Source organism: Peromyscus maniculatus, chromosome 9 (genome assembly GCF_049852395.1).
Source record: "Peromyscus maniculatus bairdii isolate BWxNUB_F1_BW_parent chromosome 9, HU_Pman_BW_mat_3.1, whole genome shotgun sequence".
NCBI classification, from domain to species: domain Eukaryota; kingdom Metazoa; phylum Chordata; class Mammalia; order Rodentia; family Cricetidae; genus Peromyscus; species Peromyscus maniculatus.
The window spans coordinates 23,366,641-23,389,086 of NC_134860.1; the positions used below are offsets into that span (position 1 = coordinate 23,366,641).

General features: G+C 42.6%; 1 pseudogene; it reads right to left on the reverse strand.

The window, feature by feature from the left end:
- Positions 1 to 4,626: 4,626 nt before the first annotated feature.
- Positions 4,627 to 22,446, reverse strand: part of LOC102923593 (small ribosomal subunit protein uS5 pseudogene) — a 51,379-nt pseudogene continuing 33,559 nt past the window's right edge.

Consider the following 22,446-nt stretch of genomic DNA (forward strand, 5'->3'; position numbering starts at 1 on the left):
TTCCTGTGTAGCTTTGTGCCTTTCCTGGAACTCACTCTGTAGACCAGGCTGGCCTCGAACTCACAGAGATCCGCCTGGCTCTGCCTCCCGAGTGCTGGGATTAAAGGCGTGCACCACCACCGCCCGGCTTTGGTCTAGGCTTGTGTCAAGTCAATAGCTGAAGTGACTGTGGCACATTAGGAGGCATAACACTAGCAACACTAGCGGTGGTGAAGACAAAATGCAGGAGGAACAGGCACTGTTTCTAAAACCCTGAGCTGGAGTGGCGTCTAACTCATCCACTCACACTCAGTTGTCATGGCAAATCACCTGCCAAGCCCAACAGCAGTGGGGCTGTGAAATATTGTTGCTTGTAGCATGAAGTTCAGTGAAGTGGCGTGAGAAAAGGCGTGGATATGGGTGCAGCAGATCCTTCCGTCCTCCACAAGGCTGTCCTGAGGGAATTTGGAGAGGTAATATCCATCAGACAAGAGACTGTCTAACTGCTTCCTTCTCTCTGAGAAGTCAGGCCACACTTCTCTTGCAGCTCTCTCTGGGACAGAGTTGGTAAAGTGTGCTGTGGCCCTGCCGTCTCTTCCCCGCCTCCTGCAGCTGTGAACAAGCCCAGGACAACCTTGAATTACGGCTTGTCTTTATAACTTCCTGACTCCTGGCATGGAGGTTAGGCCTTTCCATGTCACATGGTATTTAGCTCCACAACCCCCTACCCCCAATCTATGGGAACCAGAAACCTCCTATGTCTTCTGGAGTTGAAGGGAAATCTGTCTCTTTACATTCAAGATCCCATCGTGGCTGCCTGTGGCCATGGTGCTCTGGGTCTCTGGATACTCTGGAATTAAAGGCTCTTTCCCTCCATATCTCTGCTATGCTACACATGGCGGTCCTTCATTCAGTCCTTTCTAAAATCAGAGACCCTCTCTGTCCTTTCAAGGCCCACCACGCTGCTTGCGATGCTATCGCTCCTAATAAAGGCTCCTCTGAAGGTTGATTCCATGTCAGCTCCTTCTTTTCCAAGTTCTAACAGTATCCAGAAGAGTCATGTCATAAGGCAAACAAATGTCTTCAGTGACATGATTTATCATTCGTCTCACATATTGTTTGTGAAAGTCCCTGATTGACGATGTCGTGGGTGAAAGAGGTCTAAGGTGAGTCTTGTTGAGTAGAGCTTCTTGCCTGAGCAGATGTCGGGAGTTTCTTGGATGGATGGTGAGAGGTGCTCCCAGGGTTTCCCTGCCTGTATTTGGAAAGATAAAGTGATGCTCTTGAGATCAGCACATCTGATGTTGTTGAAGGCAGAGGCTCTGGATTATGCTGCAACAGCTCTTTGGAATGTATCCATGCCATCTGGATGCTCAGCTGATGCAGATTTCACCTTCAAAGTTGCTCTTGATCTTCATTTCAACCCTTGTTTAAGCTAGAAAACAAGGGGAATTATGCCATTGACATGTACATCCTTTGTGGATGTTTGCTTATCTACTACCACATGACCAATTATCCCAGAACTTCATGGCCTATGGAAAAATCTGCTTATCTTCAGAGCTTCATAGACATCAGAGAATATGTTATAATTTGCTGTTGTTCCCAATGGCTGGATATTCATGGCAGACCATGAAGAGGCACTGATTGACAGCTGGGATCTAGAACTGTTTGTAGACTCTATCACTCATATAGTTGGTGTTTAATGCTGACTGATGGCTGAGACTTTCCCCTGGGTCTGTTGGTTAGAACATTTGTGGGGAAGTGATGAGGCAATCAAGGAATGCTTGAAATCCAAAACACAGATGCAGCTACTGTGGAAATATAATTTGTCACAGTCTGCTGTCTGTCCACAACAATGAATGTCACTTCTACAAAGGTTTCCTCCCTGCCACACACCCAGACTCTGACCCGGGCTGGGAACCACATGACACAACAGCAGCAGGTACCATGCTGTCTTTACTTATTTGTGTAGGTGGAGGGTTTCTGGACATCAAGCCCAGAACCTCATTCATGTTAGGCAGACACTGCCACCGAGTTACACCACAAGCCTCCATGCTTACTTCTTTGTCTCAATCAAGTGTTTCCCATTAAGGTTCAAACATTGATCAGTGTTATAGAAGTTCCAAGTGTGATGCTGTTCAGCTAGGTCCTCCAGTAGGAGGAAATAGAAGGGAGAATCTAAAGACTCAAGATGCTAAAGAAGCTTGTAAGGCTCAGGAAGCTCAGGAAGTTACACGATTCACTAGGCCCCTCCCCAAGGTTATAAAAGCAGGAAGCCATTGCTAGGGAGAGGAGATTTTTCAGTGCAGCTGCTTACCAACTGGGCAGGGATCTCTGGGGATGAGGCTTTGGCAAGTCATTAGGCATGCTGGGGCGGACTTACATGCCTGTGGTTTAGTCACTTTTCCACTCCTGTGACAAAACACTTACAGAAGGAAGGTTTTACTTGGTGCTTATGGTCCTAGACATCAAGGAGTCCATCACCATCAGGGTGGGGAATATCGCAGAAACAGACATGGCAACTGGAGCTTGAAGCTGAGAGCCAAAGGCTCACATCTCAAGCCATGACGGGAAGCAGACAAAGTGATCTGAAAAGAATAAGAGTGTTTAAATGCTCAAAACCTGCCCACAGTGGCATACTTTCTCCAGCAAGTCCACATCCCCCAGCCTTCTCAAACAATGTCACCAAGTGGGGATGCACTATGCAAATTAGGTCCTGCTCACCTCTGACAACTCCAGCATCTCCAGTGAGGTCCTGCTCACCTCTGAGAACTCCAGCATCTCCAGTGAGGTCCTGCTCACCTCTGAGAACTCCAGCAACTCCAGTGAGGTCCTGCTCACCTCTGAGAGTTTCAGCATCTCCGGTGAGGTCCTGCTCATTTCTGAGAACCTCATCATCCTTGGTGAGGTCTCTGAGAGCTCCCGCATCCCTGGAGACAATGGGGTTGGAGGCTATGATGAGAGGACTTATCCTAATCTGCATTTTGGTTGTTTACCCAGTGCATTCATGCAGAGACTTTCTTCCCTTGTTTTCTTGTCTGCCTCAAGGCTATGTTTCACACTGAAGTATTTTCATTGTGGAAATCAAAGCAAAGCAGATTGTGTATTCATGCCTCGCCCCCATTTTCAGCTCTGGTTGAAATGCTGGTGGTGAAGCAATTTCAGCTGAATTTAGATGTGTGGGTTATGAATGAATTTTCTCTCTCTAGAATTAATTCCCTGTTCTCATTAGTGGGAATGGCAGTTACATTTAATAAATAAAATGACCAAAGAACTTAAAGAGTTGTATACATAAGAAATACTTATTATAAAGAACAGGATCTATCATTATTCAGAGATACCTTCCCATTTGAAATGTTCACAGCTAAATCCGTTCTTGAGTGAGTACCCCAGTCTCTTCCTCAGCAACCATGTTGTAGTACAAACTGTTAGAAGATCTTATTAATAGAAACAAACCCAGGGCCAGGTATTGGGGTGAATACTGGAAGATCAGAGAGACAGAACAGCCACAGCTAACCTCACCTTGCCAATTCCTCAGCTAATTCTGTTTCCTCAGACTGGATGCCTCTGAGTCCTCAACTGAATGGATCTCAGCTGAACTGCTACTAAAAGCCTAAAAGCTTAAACAGACTCTAGTTCCTATTCATCATGCCTCATATACCTTTCGGCTTCCTGTCATCATTTTCTAGGATTAAAGGCGTGAGTCACTATGCCTGGCCATTTCCAGTGTGGCTTTGAACTCAGCGAGATCCAGTCAGATCTCTGCCTTTGGAATGCTAGGATTACAGGTGTGTGTGTGTCACCATTTTTTGGCCTCTATGTCTATCTAGTGGCTGTTCTGTCCTCTGACCCCAGATAAGTTTACTAGAATGCACAGTATTTTGGGGGGACACAATATATCATCACACCATGTCACATTTCTGTGACTTGGTACAGAGTGTTCTAATTACTACATACGACATATATTAGAAGTATTGTACTGATCACATTAATATGCTTGCAGGATGCTCTGGGTTGTGTTATTTAGAAAAGACTGTGCTCTAGTTTCTGTAATGGTTGAGTCATTGACCCTAAAACTCTCACCAGCTCCAGAATGAAAATACTGATTATAAAATACCGTGACTCTCCAGGGTGAGACAGTCAACACTGGAATAAATTAGTCACCTTTGACAATTTGGTTAGTTAAAGAAAAAGACAAAAATGAATTCCTAAAATGGTTAAAAAACAAATAACAATAGGCAGAGAATACAGAGTAAAAAGTTAATTGTCAAACACAAAAATAACACCTGCTGGGTTTCATCCTAGCTCTACAAACAAACACACACAGAAACCCCCAAAACAAACCCAGCATCTAGCACCATGGTAGATACGTATTGAAGAACATGTTTTATTATATTAACCCCTTTTCATCTTTAGTGCATTCTGCAGAGCATAGAAGAAGGAACTGGTAGGCTGTCCATAGCACAGGTTCCTCTCTTGAATCAAGTTCTGAAAGTTAGAATGGTTTATCACCTCATCCTCAGTGTAAGAAACATTAAATACAGATTTTCTACCCAGCTTATAAAACCTGTGTTTCTAACAAGGAATTCACATCTTTTTTTTTTTTTAAACAGATTTAATTCACTTTATTTTTCTTGTATAAAATCCTTATGTGGTGGCCACAGCTGGAGCCTGGGTTCTCTGAACAGACACTCTGGTGTGGGTTTTCACAATATGGTCAGTGAATTCCTAATAAGGAGATTTGGTGAACATAGTCTCTTTCCAGAGGTCGGGGGTCAGGTAGCTGTCGGTCTTGGAGATGGCATCAAAGGTGGCCTTGGCAAAGTTGCCCAGGATGGCAGTGCAGCCCCTGGCTGACGTGTAGCAGTCATCCATACCGGCCATCATCAGTAACTTCTTGGGCACAGGAGCAGAGACGATGCCAGTGCCCCTGGGGGCAGGGATGAGACGCACCAACACAGAGCCACAGCGGCCTGTCACTTTGTACAGTGTGGGGCTTGCCAATCTTGTTTCCCCAGTAGCCTCTCTGCACAGGGACAATGGACAGCTTGGCGAAGACGATGGCCCCTCGGATGGCAGTGCCTACTTCCTTGGAGCACTTCACACCAAGACCAACATGACCATTGTAGTCCCCAATAGTGACAAAAGCCTTGAACCTGGTCCCCTGGCCAGCCTGAGTCTGCTTCTGTACTGGCATGATCTTTAGAACCTCATCCTTTAAGGATGCTCCCAGGAAAAAGTCAATGATCTCGGATTCCTTAATGGGAAGGGAGAACAGGTAGATCTCCTACAGGGACTTGATCTTCATGTCCTTAACCAGGCGGCCCAGCTTGGTGATGGGGATCCAATCCTTGTCTTCAGCTTTACCTCTACCAGCCCCTCGGCCTGGACCACGACCACAGCCACGACCACAGCCTCGACCATGACTGCGGCCCCTAAGGCCGCTGCCGAATCCTCCGCAGAAGCCTCCTAATCCTTGGCCCCCCGGGTCCTCCAGGCCCTCCCGCTGCACCAGTGTTGTCTGCCGTTTGTTTTTTTTCCCGAAGAAGAAGAAGGAGAAGAAGAAGAAGAAGAAGAAGAAGAAGAAGAAGAAGAAGAAGAAGAAGAAGAAGAAGAGGAATTCACATCTTTTTATCTCATCTACCTTGTATGCAAATATTTTACAGCTCACCACACAGACACTCATAAAAACCTTTGGTACAGCAGTTCCACACTACATTCTCAGATTAAAGTGGCTGACTCCTTTCCCTTCCGTTCTTATGCATCAGTTCTTAAGACAGCTAACTAAGCTGGGTGGTGGCACAGGCCTGCCTTTAATCCCAGCAAGCAGATGGATCTCTGCGAGTTTGAGGCCAGCCTGGTCTACAGAGCCAGTTTCAAGACAGCCAAACTCTGCCTTGGAAAACCAACCAACCAACCACCCACCCACCCACCCAACAACCAACCAACCAACCAACCAACCAACCAACCAACCAACCAACCAAAAAGTCTGGCCAACTGAGAAAGACTGAGATTGGACCCCAGCCAATTCAGAAAGACATAGTCACCACTTGGTATAAATACACTTCCTGTCTTGCTTGCTCTTCAGAGCACACTCTCTTGATCAATAGTGAAGTTTTGCTTTCTTGAGGCACTTCAGTTGTAGTAATGGCCTCTTTGAGACTCAAAGTTGCTTCTATCACCCAGTGTCTGGTAAAAAAAAAGCCTGGCCTCTAACACATGATCATAATTTAATCAATAGGTTGTGAGTATTGTGTAGCTAGATTTTCTATATATAAACACACACACATACACACTTGAGCATTAAACAACACAATGTTACATTGGGTAAAATGTCTTTAACTAGAGTTTTGTTAAAGCTTACTTTATTATCTTTCTCTCAATGAAAATTCACCAAGATGGTTGTACATCCCAAGCTCCCAGAGTCAGTTAGGACTGTGGAAGCCTGTATCTAAGGACTCATTCTAAAACTCCTTTCCAATGACAACATGCACTGACACTCCTGAACTTCAGCCTGACAAGGAAGCAAATGTAGTGAGAAGCACTTCTGCCTGACTGTGCGTTTGTTAGTTCTCACGGCAACACCTCCCGTTTCTTCCTTGTGGCCAGGATGCTAACCTTTGACAGTGACCGCCTTTCTCAGACCAGATGGGCATGGCTCAGGGACTTCAGGTATACTCAACTGTCACTGAACGCCAACCTGAGATAGTGGCCTTGAGTTTGTTGTCTTATACCAACGATATTAGATAATTAGGGATGAGACACATGTGAGCGTAAGCAAGCAAAGCAGGAAAGATGAGAGAAAGTCCACAGAGTCGCCAGGGGTTCAAGAGATGGAGAAGTCATCAATATATTTGTCTAGGGGTTTTTAAGTATAGGGCTTAGGGCAGAAACAGGTCAAAGGTGGAGGTAATTTCTACTGAGCTCAGTTAATTCTCTGAATATATTGGGAACCAAGACAATTTGAGGGTGACCCAAAGTTTGCATTTTCTTCTTGCTCAACCACTGAGATGATCACACACTGTTCTCAGGTTGTTCACTCAGTTAGGGGCGGCTGTAGTCTGCCTCTGTCCATCTCTGACCTCTGCTCTGAGAGCATTGACCTTGGCTCATCTGGCGACATAACTATGCTTCTGTCTTCCGGGTGTCACTCATCTCAGACCTCTCAGGGTCTGGAGTTGTTAATTAGACTAAACTCCCTTTGTTCTCACGCCGAGTTTCACCATGGCAAGAAGCTAACTCCCATCACAGCCACCAGGATGTTGTGTTGTGGACATTCTTGACCTCTCACCTAGCTCTTTGTCTGTGGAGCAATTTTGAGTGTGTCCCTTTTTGCCCAGAATATTCCATCTTCTTCTTATCAGCTTGGATGTCTCACCACCAGCTGCAAACCTTTTTTTTTTTTTTTTTTTTTTTTTTATGGTGGCTGTGTTTCTGTTGTTTTAAATTTGTATGTGGTGCATGCAGATGAGTGTGTGAGTGTGCATACCTGCTTGTGTGCATGTAGCCACAAGAATAGGCTGCCTGTGTCTTCCATCACTCACTGTTTTATTGTCTAGACAGGGTTTCTCATTGAATGGGAAACTCACTGTTTAGACTTAGCTGGTTGGCCACCAATCTGTGGTTTTCTGCCTGTTTCCAAATCAAAGTCTGGTCATCAGGTTTATATAGCTAGCACATTTATTGGCAGAGCCATCTCCCTAACACCTAGACTTCATAGTTTTAATGCTAATGTTCCTTTTAACCCAATGTCCATTCATGTCATATCAGTAAGAAGGAGTAAGAAGTTGAGTAGAATTATGGGTTCTTTTTTCATGTAGCCAGGATGCTAGCTTTTGACAGTGACAGAGCCTTTCTCAGACCAGATGAGTGTGGTCCAGGGACTTCAGGTATACTCAACTGTCACTAAAAGTTAACGAGATAGTGGTCCTGGAGTAACTCTCCACTCTTAGGTAACTGGATTTTGAAAATAGGGCTTAGTCATTATGTACAAAATAGTAGGGGCATCAGGTGTTGCTTTGTGCTCTGCTCTTAATTCGGAGTGTGTAGTGCTGAGCAATTGTAGGTCCCTAGGCAGCCCAGCCCATATGTCCTTCTTGCCTAGTTGTCACTATTAAAGGAGACACTTAGTACCTCTCCATTTTTCTTTCTGTTCCTAAGCTTGCTTTCCCTTGCACCTCGGGTCTCCTTACTTTTCTCTAAAGTTCCCCTTCCCCACTGTGACCGTGGGCTGACATCCATGCTGGTAGAACCATGGGCATGGCTTTTTGCCTTTCTTTCCCCGTTCTCCTCCTCCAGGCAGCTGCTGAGATTTACAGCTTGTCTGCTCTAGGTTATTTTCTTTTAAACTCTAACAAAATTATCCTTGAGGGGAAAGGGAAAAAAAAGCCCAAGAGCAAGAATTTTGGAACTGAAGTTCAAGGTTACTGCTGTTATTTCCCCATCTCTCTTCTGTGATGAGTCGTAACACACTTTTTAATTCCCAAGAAAGAGGAAATCTGGATTGTTTTTGTGAAGCCCTGGGATAGGGACACAACACAAGATATATTAAGGTCTGAGGATAGCCATAAAAATAAAATATTTCATGAGTTTTGTTTGGAGTTCCTTACAAGAGAGTGCTTTGTCCTTTAGAAAGTTCTGTGTGCACCTTGACAAACACTCTGAGTTTTGACAGGGCTGATGATTTCTTGTGTCTTTCCGATCTTTTTAAGCACAGTCTTTAGTCCTTTGGTAGACAAGGGAACACAGTTGTGAATGCCATGTGTCTTCCAGTGTGGCTATTTCACCCCTATGGTTCAGTATTGCAGAGAAGGTCAAGGTAACACAGCTGTGTATGTGGACTATTATTTTAACTAGGCAAAGATGTATTACATTTGTTTGTACTGCATTTGTTTAAACTGTAAGTAAGGATGCCTTCTAATAAGAAACATCCACCTAGGAGACCACCCAGACTACCCCTTAGACAAGGAGCTAAAGATGAGGTCACCAAGCCACATGACCAAGTTCAGGTTCAGTATGGGAGAAGACCACCAGCTTTCATGGAGTGGGCTTTAGTGATTTTGAATTAATGGATTTTGAATTAATGGATATACCTGTGAACTTGCTGAACAAACATTTACTGAGAACCCATTCTATAACCCAAATGTAGGAAATTTAATATGACTCTACATGCATATAAGTGAAATATTATAACCATTGAGAAAAAAACATATGAATATATTATTTGTAAAATAGTTAATATGTTCTTAATTAAATTAAAAAAAAACACTCTTAATCGGATTTCCAAAATAGGCTTTTAAAGATATAAACTATTGAAGATATTGACGGAGAGTACCCCAATAACAAACTAATATCTCTGCTAACACATGAAGAAGAATATTGGAACTTGAGGAAAGAATGAGAAATATGGCTCAATATAAATGATTCCACCTGCTGTAGTAAAAAATTATTTATTTCTCCATTCCTCAAGTACTGCTGTATTTCTAAAGTGATGACCCTTTCCTTCTGAGCAGACTCAAGCCTTATGTGAAAGCTGGTGGCAGAATTGCAAGAAGTCTCTAAATTTATTGGGGACTGCAGAGAGCTTATTTACTGGTGAAAAGAGGGGGAACAAACTTCTGTTTTCAGTGGGTCTGTGGCTTTTCTGCTGACACCCCTAGGATTTTGGAAACAAACCTGACTGGACAGCTCAGTATGCAGTTCAATGATAGGACACTTACCCATCCTATACAAGGCCTCCAGTTAAATTCTCCAGCAATCCACAGACACATGGGCACACGGGCACACAGGAATACATACATACAGACAACACACACACACACACACACACACACACACACACACACACACACACACATACACACACACACACACAGGCACACAGGCACACTTGTAGCTTGCAAGGGAAGGAAATTATTCATCAAGGTATCAAACTATATTGCAAGGGGATCCCTGTTAATTTTCAGTTGACTCCCAAGGTGAGCAACATGGAGTGCCCTGCGCTTGACCTAAGCTCCACTGTGCAAGTTGCTTTAGTTTAGGAGATATTAGTAACAAATGCAAGCAGACTTTCACATCACATCCAGACTGACTTCTCTGTAGAACCTTGAACCTCCACCACCACCATGAACACAAGCCCAGGCTGTCTTGCTGGTCTCACGGGACATAAGAAGGACTTGCTTCTTATGTACTCAGCTTGTGACACAGTTATCTCATCCTTGGGAGCCACTATACCCTCCATGTTAGCCGGCATGCTAAGGTAGGTATTTCAGGGTAAATCTGGAGTTGGTATATGTGAGTCAGCCTTGGAAGCGTCAGACACTGAGGATGAATCCATCACGTAAAGTAATTAAAATTGTAGAATTTGAGGATGAAAGTGAGCTCATGGAAAAGTATCTCTGGAAAAGGTCACAGAATTTCTACATTTTTAAAGGAACAAAATATGGAAAACATATTTGATAGTCACTTATATTTGTTCAGCTGAAAGTGCTGTCCTTGGAGTTTTTACAGCCTTGACTACTGAGATCTCTTGGTCACTCCATGATTGAGTCAGACAAGGGAACCTTTACTTTGAAAAAGGGAGGAACTGGGGGCTAGCTCAGCTGGCAAAGTTCTTGCTGTGCAAGCGTGAGGATATGAGTTCGAGCCCTAGCTCCATGAATAAAAGCCATGCTTGGTGGTGTCCATCTGAATTCCACGGTCGGATCCCGGGCTCTGTGGCCACAGAACATCAGCTAAGGGTAGGTGCTGGCTTATGTGCATTCGTACCCTTGTAAGAATCCAACCAACCATCAGTCAATCAATCAGAGAAGGTTTAGAGCAAGATAAGATGTATCTGGGGATTACTGGTGGGGGTTGGGAGAAGGCCCTCATAGCAGCAGCCTCTTGTTCAGGAGACAAAGGGAGGATTGGGCAATGCAGAAATCCCAAGCAGAACACTCCAGCAGGGGACCCTGTCTGAGGTGGACCAGGACACAGGCTCCTCCATCATCCTGCCGCTCCCATTGTGACAGATTGAGGTGACACCTTCTGTCTGTCTTCTTCCGAACCATTTTTGAGAGGACAACCCTCCAGGAATTGAAGGGTAAATTGGCTTCCCTAAGGTCACCTACTGGGTGAGACTGCACCCCAGCTGAACTTTCTTCACCACCCATAGCACTGACTGAGATCCACAAGGTGAGGTGGTCACAGTGTGGGTTTGTGACGGTCACTATAGGTCAGTAAGAAGGGCCACATAAGAATTTATCTGTGAAATCGAACCAAATAGGCCCCCCCCCATTTTTTTTGAGAAATGTTACATGAGAAAAATTACTTGCTTAAGAAAATAACTCTTGGTCATATAAAAATATCTGATAAGAGAGAGACAATTTATTTTAACCGTTGAAAGTATTCAATTTCACGGTACCATGATGAGATACAAAAATTTCCATTTCACTTCCACAAAATAATATAAGATGTCTCTGAAAGTTGTGTTTCTCTTTTGTGAGGGTTCCAAAGTTGTTTGGCTTTTATGTTTTCTTTTTTATCATCTCCAGTAAGATACAAGTGAGCTTTGATGCTCTCAAAAAATAACAGCATACCAAAGGAATGTGTCTGGATAACTGGGGACCCAGGATGAGAATGGTAAAATCAGAAGTGTTATATGCACAGTTCATTTCCCAGTTTGCATTGGGATGTGGGGTACACACAGCAAAATAACAAATCATTAATTAACTGGCTGAGGACAAATGGTTGTATGTTTTTTTTTAATGATTTGTTAGCTCTATTTAATTAAGAAAATCAACAAGTCTGCTAGAAACTGATAATTAGTTGAATAAGGGGTGGTACAAATCTTTTCTAAAAATATAAATTGAGAAAGAGAAAAAACATCCAAAAGAAGCAAAATGTTCGAGATGAGTGAGGCATATGGGCGTGAGAGTGCTGGAGGAGGAGTGAGCAGTGATTTCAGTTCAGCCAAAATAAACGCTGGTCTAGCTGGTTCAGAATCCCTGGCTTCCCTTTCACCTCAACGGCCGCAATTTCCCATTGACCTGGAATAACTAGGTGGCTGCTCTGTCTCATTTCCTGGGCCTGTGCAGATAAATCCAAGGTGTGATGATTTCTATCTCATGCAGAGGAATGAAAGCAGAACTCGGCAGTTAGCTTCAGAGAGCAGACCTGAGATTCTGGAAACTGTAGATAGCACTTAATGACTATGTTCTCAGTGCTGGTGGTAGAGCATGAGATGGACACCTGCCCTGGGCCTCAGGCAATGGAAATGTTTGGGATACGTTTATCTGCATGGGTGGATAATGAACACTACTGCTAATTTAATTTATTCAAGCACAGTTTAAGCAATTGTTAGCCAGAAGCATGGGAAGGAAAGACTGGATATTAAGGGTCCATTGGGATTAATTAATTGAGGTTCCTTTCAATACTGTGACTATATAAATTACGAAATCTAAAAACTTTATCTTCACACACACCAGGCCACCACAGCTTCACTAGGCACTCCACAGCCTCTGGAGCTAAGATAACACTCCTTATCACAATGAAAACACTCGTGGGCCTCAGCAACTTGATAGGAAAATGCAGTTGGAGGCAACCAGAGGCAAGAAATGGGAAATGCCATATGCCTGAGGAGGGAAGATTATCTGCAGCGCAAATAGTGGAGCAGAAACCATGTTCCAGGAGTGAGGGTTAGTGCTGCTAAGAAAGAAGTACCAGGGAGGCTTGAACACTCCACCAAGTTCACCATTATTTCATGACGGACAGGTTGATAGCACTCTTTCTTCATAATGGGACTCTACATCCTCCAGGGTAACAGGAGGCTAATATCCCTTTGGGACAGGGAGGCCATATCAGCTGACTAGCTCCAAATGTGTCCCCAGTGAACTGCCTGTAGAAACTACATAACCAGTGACCTTGCATAACAAAAAGTGCCTGGCAACACTACCTCTGTGTCTTTCCACTGTGTGATAGCCATCCCAAGGCACCATAGCCACTACTGCTGCTGCAACTTACCCTGACACCTTGGTACTGGCTAGGATTCTCTCAACTACCCCACCCTGACCCGCAGACCATATTAATTGTTTCTAGGACTCAGTTTCAGGAAGATGAGGCTCCAGGACTCTCAGAAGAGCCTGACTAGCAAAAAGCAAACATCAAGTGTACAATGGAGCAGGGTTTGAAGTATTAAGACAGCTGTCATTCTTAAGATGCCAGATCCCACAGCCCGAGGAAATCAGGCCACGCCTCCTGCAGATCTCATCCTGGGACAGAGAATTAAGAAGCTGTCTTTTCTGTGGCTCAACAGCCTAATTTATAGCCCAACCAGTACCTGGCTTTTGCATGCACTTTGTCAAGTATGTTGTGTTGAACTAAATCATGTGGTGCAGAGGTTCCTACCACTCCCTAAAAGCTTATAAAAGCACTGGATCTCCTTTGTTGTTGGGGTTGCTCTGGGATTTCCCTGGAGCTCTTTTGCTCCCTTTCCTGCCATCTCTCATGCCTTTCTGTTCCTTTATTCCCACAACGGCGCAGTCTCTGGGTCTTCCCAGGGAAACGAGCACAATGCAAAGGAGTCTCCTGCAGCTGGGCAAACCAGAAGTGATGGTAAGTTGGTGGGGATGGGCACTACTGTGGCCCTTCCCTAAACATCGGAGCAAACGTAATTTCTAGTGAAAACTATTCTCTAGTAAGACTCACAGGAAAACGAAACAGACAAGTAGAGTTAGAAAAATGGGGAGTCACACCTGGAAGATACCTTGCACAGGTGTGCACAGGTATGCACAGGTGTGCACAGGACACACGGAATGTGAGACAGCAGCCTGCCACAATCACGCCTGACCTTGTAACTCTCCTACACTGGGAACCACAAGCACTGAGACAGTGGAAATGTTTGAGAAACAACTCACAATTTTACCTTTTAAAGAGTTAAAGACCACATAGAAACCTCAAATAAAAACAGAATTAAGGAAATATGTACAAGAACTGGACAAGACAATCTCAGAAATGACCAAAGCAGTAAATTGGAGGAGAAAATCATAAATATGAACGAAAAATTAGGTAAAGAAATTGAATCACTGAAAAAAACCAAACAGAAACAGAAATGAAAATAAAAATAATGAACCAAATAAAAGCCTTGGCACAAAGCATTGTAACAGACAGGGCCACGCAGAAGGGGTTTTTCCAGTGATGGAAGACAACAATATACCCAGCAAATACACAGAAAAATAATAATGCATATTACCAATACATCAAAGAAGTCTGGGATATAACCCCAGGATCCATGCGTAGAAGACTGAGCAGGGATGAAAACTGAAGGGAAAGACAAATGTTTAATGAAAATTTAACAGAAAATTTCCCAAGCCTGAGAACAAAGTTGGCTTTCAAACACAGGAGGCATTAGGAACAGCAAGTAATCTAGACGAGAGTAAACTTTGTGACATGTATCAAGTTTTCAAAGGCACAAAGCAAAGACACACACTAAAAGCTTAAAAAAAAAGCAAACAAAAGCATTTTAACCCACATACAAATGCAGGAATACCAGAGTAACTTCAAATCCTTTTATCAGCATCCTTAAGAGCAAGAAAAGCATAGAGCAATATATCTCAAGCACAGAAAACAGGTGACTGCCAACCAAGATGGACACAGATAATGTATAGTTTCCTCTCCTATTGCTGAGGCATTTGCCTTACACAATCAGCTTAATAAAGGAAGGATTGACTTTGGCTCACAGTTCCAAGGTACATCCATCATGATGGGAACTCATGATGACAGAAGCTCAGAGAAGCAGGTTGTTTTGCATCCTTAGTCAGGAAGCAGAGATTGACAGAGGATGATGTTCAACTTGCTTTTTCCTTCTTATTGAATCTAGGACCTCAGTCCATGGAACTGTACCATCTATATTTAGGGTGGGTCTTCCCCACTCAAAAAACCTAATATATTATTTTACAGACAAATTTAAAGATTTGTTTCCATGGTTATCCTAAATCTCATCAAGTTAACAATATAGTCATGCAAGAAAAGTTTTTTTTTTAATTGATGGTTGTTTCATGACAAATTATAACATACAAGCCAGCATTGCCAAAAATTCTTACAGGAATAATATACACAGTAGAAGAAGAAAGGCAGCTTCCTCCATGAGAACACATGAAAGAGTGCATTCCATGAAAGATTGATGAACAACGAAGAACTGTGAATCAATCGATTGTGTATAATACAGTAAACTTCCCCAAAGAAATACTAATAACACAGCCTACCAGAATCATTGAACAAAATCTTAGGCAATAACAAGTCATTTGCAGTAATAACTTTAAGTTCAATTCACCAATAAAAAGACACAGAGTGACTGACTGGCTTAAAAAGAAAGAACCATAAGTGGCAGGGTCCCTCATCCCTCCCTGAGTGATAGTTCATGGCCTCCATCACATCAACTGTGATTCAGGCTCAACAATGTTTCGATATTGCTCTGGTAGCGTACTGTAGATCAGGCTAACATACTGAAGCGTTGAGTACAACAGTGACTCTCTGTAACTTGGCAGCCTTGACCAGTGTGCTGAAGGCACCATGAACAAGGCTGGTGGCTTCCAAAAGAACCTTAGAGAAGGCAGAAATCCCCATCAGGTCAGTCTGCTTTGGTGTTCATGCTTAACACTTTTGGAGGGATTTTGAGTTTCTTGAGGCTTATCCCTTCAGGAGTGAGGGTGCATTTAACTTCCAAGGCTTAAAGGAGTGTTGGGTGGTCCCAAGAAGCCTGTTTACAATGCAAGCAGTAAGACACAGCCTTGGATACTTGCAACTGTGTGCAGTTTTAAGGATGGGCATAGGATCCCACTGAACCCCACTGAGGACAGGAACGCGCCTGTGCCCGGCACGTACTCAGATCGAAAAGGTCCAGCTCCCTGAACAAGCAGGCAGCTGCACAACTGCGACCACCATTCACAACTAAAGGCCTGCAGAGTAATGAAGAATGTAGCAAGGAGTCTAACATCCAAACGCTTCCTGAGTAGGAAGGAAGGGACACAAACTGACTGGCTGTTGTTTCTAAGAAACATACTTCATACTTAAGAAAAACCAGCTAAGAACTGAGTGCCAAAGAATAGAAATGCATCTATCAAGAACACAAAAGCCTCAAAGAAGCAGACATTTTATTTCTGATAAAGTGGAATTTACACCAAAAGCAGTCATAAGAGGTAACGAAGCCTCTACATACTGATAAAAGTTATAGGCACTGTGCATAAGCTATTGGAGCTTCCAGTTTCATAAAACAAGCACAGGCATAAAATTATGTATAGGTCCTGGTACAATAGCAGAAGACCACAGGACTGAGACTTGACCAGACTAGGGACAGCAAGGGAATGAAGGAAGGACAGACACACAGACACGTGTACAGAAAAGCTGGTCAGATGGCATGAATACTCTGATGGAGTGACACCAGGCAGGCCACATTCTGGAACCTCATCATGTTTACTATGTGCAGCACATGAGGAGGAGTTAGCTAGTCTTTGTAGATGAGCAATCTCAGGCTATAAACTTCTGAGAGGAGGAAGATGTGATTGTGGGTTTTTGCACACAAGTGTAAACATTCACGCTCAGACCAGAGGAAGGCTTTGCCATTCCTCTGAGCTTTCCCTCTGGAGGAAGTCTTTGTTACTCCCGTGGATCTGAGGCATTGATCTTTGACATGGCTGTGCCCATGTCAAAAAAAATACACATTCATACTGGTGACCATGTCAGAGGAACAGCAAGTGGCACTTGAATCCAGTTCAGCCCACTAGGAAGCAAGGCACTGATGGGTGAATCTCAGAAAGGTAAGGCCCAGAGGGCTTTGGCTCCAGAATGTCTTTTGCTACTGATGTGCCTTTACATGTTTGATGCTGCCTTTTTTCTCTGGTATCTGGCATGGTGTGAATGGGTGTGAGGGGGATCCCCACTGCCTTTAATGTAATGTGATTGTCTCATGAAAATATCCTGTTCTGATGATTTGCTGAGAATTTTTACCTGTGGATTATTATGAAGATGATTTCCTCTGAAGCTGTCCTATTTAACTGAAGCAGTGATTTTATACAAAAATAGTTAGTTTAAATAAAATTTTGAGGATTGGAGGTTTTTAATAAATATAGTAAGGGTTTGTGATAGAGGTTAACTTAGTGGAAGAATTAATATAGGTAAAGGCAAGATATGGAGTTGCTCCCACCCCTGATAAAGCAGGGGCTGCAGAGGATGGAAAATAAGAACAAGGAAGGGTCATGCAGCTAGGAATTGAGAGTTTCTCTTGAGGAGCCATATAGACTGTGACTTAGGTTAATGATTAAGAAAAACGATTGTGTCCCAGAAGCTAGGCTAGCTCAAGTTCTTTTAATCTTAACATTGGGAGATGTGTTCACAGGTTTCAGTGTGCATCATAGCTAAAACAAAGCTTTAAATAATGACTTAAGGTTAGGTTGAAAGAAATTTTTTAAAGATTTATTTATTTATTATGTATACATTGCTCTGTCTGTACGTATCCCCACAGGCCAGAAGAGGGCACCAGATCTCATTACAGATGGTTGTGAGCCACCATGTGGTTGCTGGGAATTGAACTCAGAACCTTTGGAAGAGCAAGCAGTGCTCTTAACCTCTGAGCCATCTCTCAAGCCCGAAATGTTTTTGTTAATGACTTTGAGGCAGAAAATCTTGGGGAACAATTTAAAGTTTAGAAAGGCATATAGTGGAGTGAGGGATTCTCTGAGGTCAAGAAAGAAGAACGAAGACAGCCTGGTTATTACTAGTGGACACGCCTTTATTGCTAGGATGGGTTGGTGATCAAGGGTGATGATTAATTTCTTGTACCCATTTTACCCTCAGCTTCCTGATATGATTTAATAAAAAATTGTTGATAAGTGTGTATGCATCCTGAAGATTAAAAGAACTAACTGATTGTTTTTCATATATAAAAGTTTAAATTTGTGATTCATTAAAGTTTTTTTTATAAGAATAGCTTTTAAGTTAAATAGTAAAGTGACTGATCTCTTCTTCGTAACTGAAAAATGTAGCCTGCCAGTAAAAGAACTGGCTGAGAAAAAATACCTTGCTTGCTTATACTCTGTTAATCTATAACAAGTTGTTTGGACATGAATGTATATGGATTCTCAGGAATAATTTTTTTTCACTTATGATACATAAAATGTTTAATCATTAAGGGGAATGAGAATTATGTTTTTTACTTGAATTCATTTTGCTGGAGTATATAACCTGTAAGAAAAAAAATTAAGAATGCACAGAAGGGAAACATCTGGATTGAGGCAAGAAAAGAAATAAAGAAATGAGATAGATGATAGAAAGACCCTAAAAGTGTGTGTGTGTGTGTGTGTGTGTGTGTGTGTGTGTGTGTGTGTGTGTGTTATTCCCCTTTTCACCAGCCTCAGAGAGTTAAGTTTTGTCCTACTCACTGGCCCCAGAGAATTATGTTTTACTCCCTCAGAAAAGTCAAATTGAGTGATTAGTTGGCCAACTCTGTGGTTCTCCCTCAATTCCTGAGCTGCTTAAGGCTGGTCCTTACAGCACCTCATTCGCTCAAGACTTCATCCACTCCTTACACACGCACTCAAGGCTTCCTTGTCTCCACACTAGATTTCAATACACTTTCCAAACTAAAAATCAGTGAAGACAGTTCAGAGCTAAATTATACTATAGATCAAATTGATTTAACAGATACATATGGAATATTCTACTCAGCTGAAAGGATTTCACATTATTCTCCAGAGCACATGGAACCTTCTCCAAATTGATCAAAGGAAAACTTAACAAATACTAAAAATTCAGATTCTCTTTTTTCCTTTCAAGTATTTTTTCCTTTTATTGAAAATAGATTCTTTTCTCATACAGTATATTCTGATTACAATTTCCCCTTCCTCTGCTCCTCCCAGTTACTTCCCACCTCCCCTTCCCTCTGATTCTACTCCCTTTCTGTCTTTCATCAGAAAAGGACAGGCTGCTAAGAGAGATAAAATACAATAAAATAAAGCAAAATCCACCACATGGGGGTTGGACAAGGCAAACCAACAGAAAGAATAGAGTCCCAAGAATCAGAAAACCACTCATTCACACACTTGAGAATCCCATAAAAATACTAAGCTTAAAGCTATTACACACACACACACACACACACACACACACACACACACACACACACACACATATGTAAGACCTGGTACAGATCCTTGTAGGCCCTTAGCTTGCTCCTTCAGTCTCTGAATTCACATGAGCTTTGATCAGTTGATGCAGAGGGCCTTGTTCTCCCAGTGTCCTCCACCCACTCTGGCTCTTACACTCTTTCTGCATCCTCTTCCACAGGGTTCCCTCATCTCTCAGGAAGGGATTTGATGGAGACATCTGATTTAGACTCTCTCTCCATGAAATGTCTGGCTGTGAGTCTCTGCATCTGTTCCCATCTGATGCAGGAAGAAGCTTCTCTGATGATGGCTGAATAAGGCACTGGTCTATGAGTATACCAGAATATCATTAGGAGTCATTTTATAGATACTTTCTTTTTTTAGACCAATAGTGTTTTTTTCTAGTTCCATCCATTTGCTTGCAGATTTCATGATTGCCATTTTTTAACAGCTGTGTATTACTCCCTTTTGTAAATTTTCACAATTTCTTTATCCATTTATCTGTTGATGGCTTCTAGGTTGTTTCCAGTTTCTGGCTACTATGAATAGAACCACAGTGAACATGGTTGAGCAAGTATCCTTGTGTTAGAATGGAGCATCCATTGGGTATTTATGCCCAAGAGTAGCATAGCTGGATTTTGAAGTAGATTGATTCTAAACTTTCTGAGGAACCCCATACTAGTTTCCATAGTGGCTTTACAAATGTGTATTCCCACCAACAATGGAGGAGTGTTCCCATTGCTCCACATCCTTGCCAGTGTGAGCCATCACTTGTGTTATTGATCTGAGCCATTCTGACAGATGTAAGATAGGATCTTTAAATAGTTGATTTGCATTTTTTATGTTTAAGGATGCTGAACATTTCCTTAAGCATTACTTGGCCATTTGAGATTCCTCTATTGAGAATTCTCTGTTTAGGTCTGTAACCCATTTTTTAATATGATTATTTACTTTTTGATATCTAGCTTCTTGACTTCTTTGTATATTTTGAGTATTAGTCACTTATCAGATGTGGAGTTGTGCAGTAGGACAGGTCCATAGGGTCGAGGAAATTGTCTCATACCAGTTGCCAAGGCATGCATATAACGTACTTACTTATGAGCTAGCTTGGAGTTGGCCTGAGGGTCTAGCAACAGGCATTGTCAGAGTTCCTGATTGTGTGGAATCTGCCTGAGGGCCTAGCAGTAGATGCATTAGAGTTCCTGATCACTGTCAGAGTTCCTGATCATGTCCAGCCAATGAGGAACGACCACACAATGCCACCAGATTGGGACACAGCTTGGGTGCTGGGAGGAGGGTATATAGGGCCTTCTCCATTATTGAATAACAAGTCTGCCACTTGCTTTCAACTGACTCCTGGTGTCTGTGTTGTTGACACCTCGCCTTCTCCCCCCTCCTCCAAGAGAGCCATTAGGATATAGCAACAGAGTTGCTAAAAAGTACTTTCCCATTCTGTAGGCTGCTGCTACAGAATTTGTCTAAATGACTGTGTCTTTGTCTTATAGAAATGTTTACGTTTCATGAGGTCCCATTTATTAATTGTTAATCTTAGTGCCTGAATTATCAGTGTTCTGTTCAGAAAGTCTTCTGTGCCACTGAGTTCAAGGCTACTTTTTCTATTGTTTTAGACCACAGTGAAAAAAAAGAAGAAATCAACAGCAAATGAGACCCCAGAGGACCCAAGAATAAACCCACACAGCTATGACCACTCATTTTTTGTTAATGATATAAAAAGCAGAGTAGGAAAAAAAAGGCCTATTCCACATTTGGTGCTGGTGCTGGCAAAAATAGATATCCATCTGCAGAAGAATGAAATTAGATTCACATATTTCACTGTATATAAACAAACTTGAAATGGGTCAAAGGCCTTCCATTTAAAACCTGAAACTTTGAAACTTCTAAAGGAAAATATGGGGAATGTATTTCAAGATATAGATATGGACAAGAATTTCCCGAATAGAACTCCAAAACCAAGAAATGACTCAAAAATTCCAAGCATTAACAAATGAGACTGCATGAAGCTGAGACATTTCTATTCAGTGAAGAAAATGATCAGCAGAGTACAGGGATAATCTACAGAATTGGAGAAAACATTTGTCCATTATCCTTTGGAATTCTACTATTTAGGATTTATAATGAAATGCAAAAATAAACACCAAGAAAACACTACCATTAAAAATGTACTAATGAAATGAATAGACACTTGTCTAAAGAAGAAACACAAATGTACAAAAAGTATTTTAAAAGGTCAGTATCCCTACCTATCAGGAAAACGCAAATTAAAACTACATTGGGACTCCATTCCACCCCAGTCAGAATGGTTATCATCAGGAAGTAGAAACCTAGTACAGTGGAAACTCCATGGAACCAGGAGGGTGATTCAAGCTAAGACTCCTAGCAATGGGAGCCATGGAGCTTGAATTGGCCATCCTCTATAAACAGGTAAGGTCTCTAGTGGAGGAATTGGGACACCAACCCAGCCACAAATCCTCAGACCTACAGTTTGTCCTGCCTGCAGAGTGTCCTAAGACCAGAACCTAGCAGAGTCCTCATCAGAGAGACCAGAGAGCCTTCATCTAGCAACTGATGGGAGCAGATGCAGAGTCCCACAGCCAAATATTAGGAAGATGGGGAGGAAGGACTGGAGGAGCCAAAGGTGTCAAGGATATCACAAGAACATGGTCCACAGAATCAGCTGAGGGAACTCAAGAGGGCTCACAGAGATCAGGGAGCCTGCAGGGTTCTGACATGAGTCCTCTGCACATGTGTTATGATTGAGTAGCTTGGTGTTCTTGTAGGATTCCTAACCTTGGGACTGGGGGCAGTCTCTGACTCTTTTGCCTGCCTTTGGGACCATGTTCCTCCCACTGGGTTGCCTTGTTCAGCCTTGATATAAGAGTATGTGCCTGGTGTTATTGTAACTTGTTATGCCATATTTGGCTGCTGTTGCTGGGAGGCCTGTTCTTTTCTGAGTGGAGGTAGAGTGGGGGTAGATCTGGGGAAAAGGCAATGTGGGGGGCTGGGCATGGGAGGAGGAAGTGGAAACTGTAGTTGGGATGTAATATATAAAGAGTAAATAAATAAAATAAGAATAAATAAAAGAAGAAGAAAAGCAAAGAAAACTCACCAGAAACCCTGGAAAGGATGTAAGGAAGCAGGGACTCTCATTCACTGCTCATGAGTGTGAACTAGTACAGCCATTGTGGAAACCAGTGTGGAGTTTGCTCCAAAAATTAGAGATGGACATTCCATATAAACCAGCTATACTACTGGTGGGCATATATCCAAAGAATTCTTTACCCTACCATAGTTGTACTTGTATATCCATATT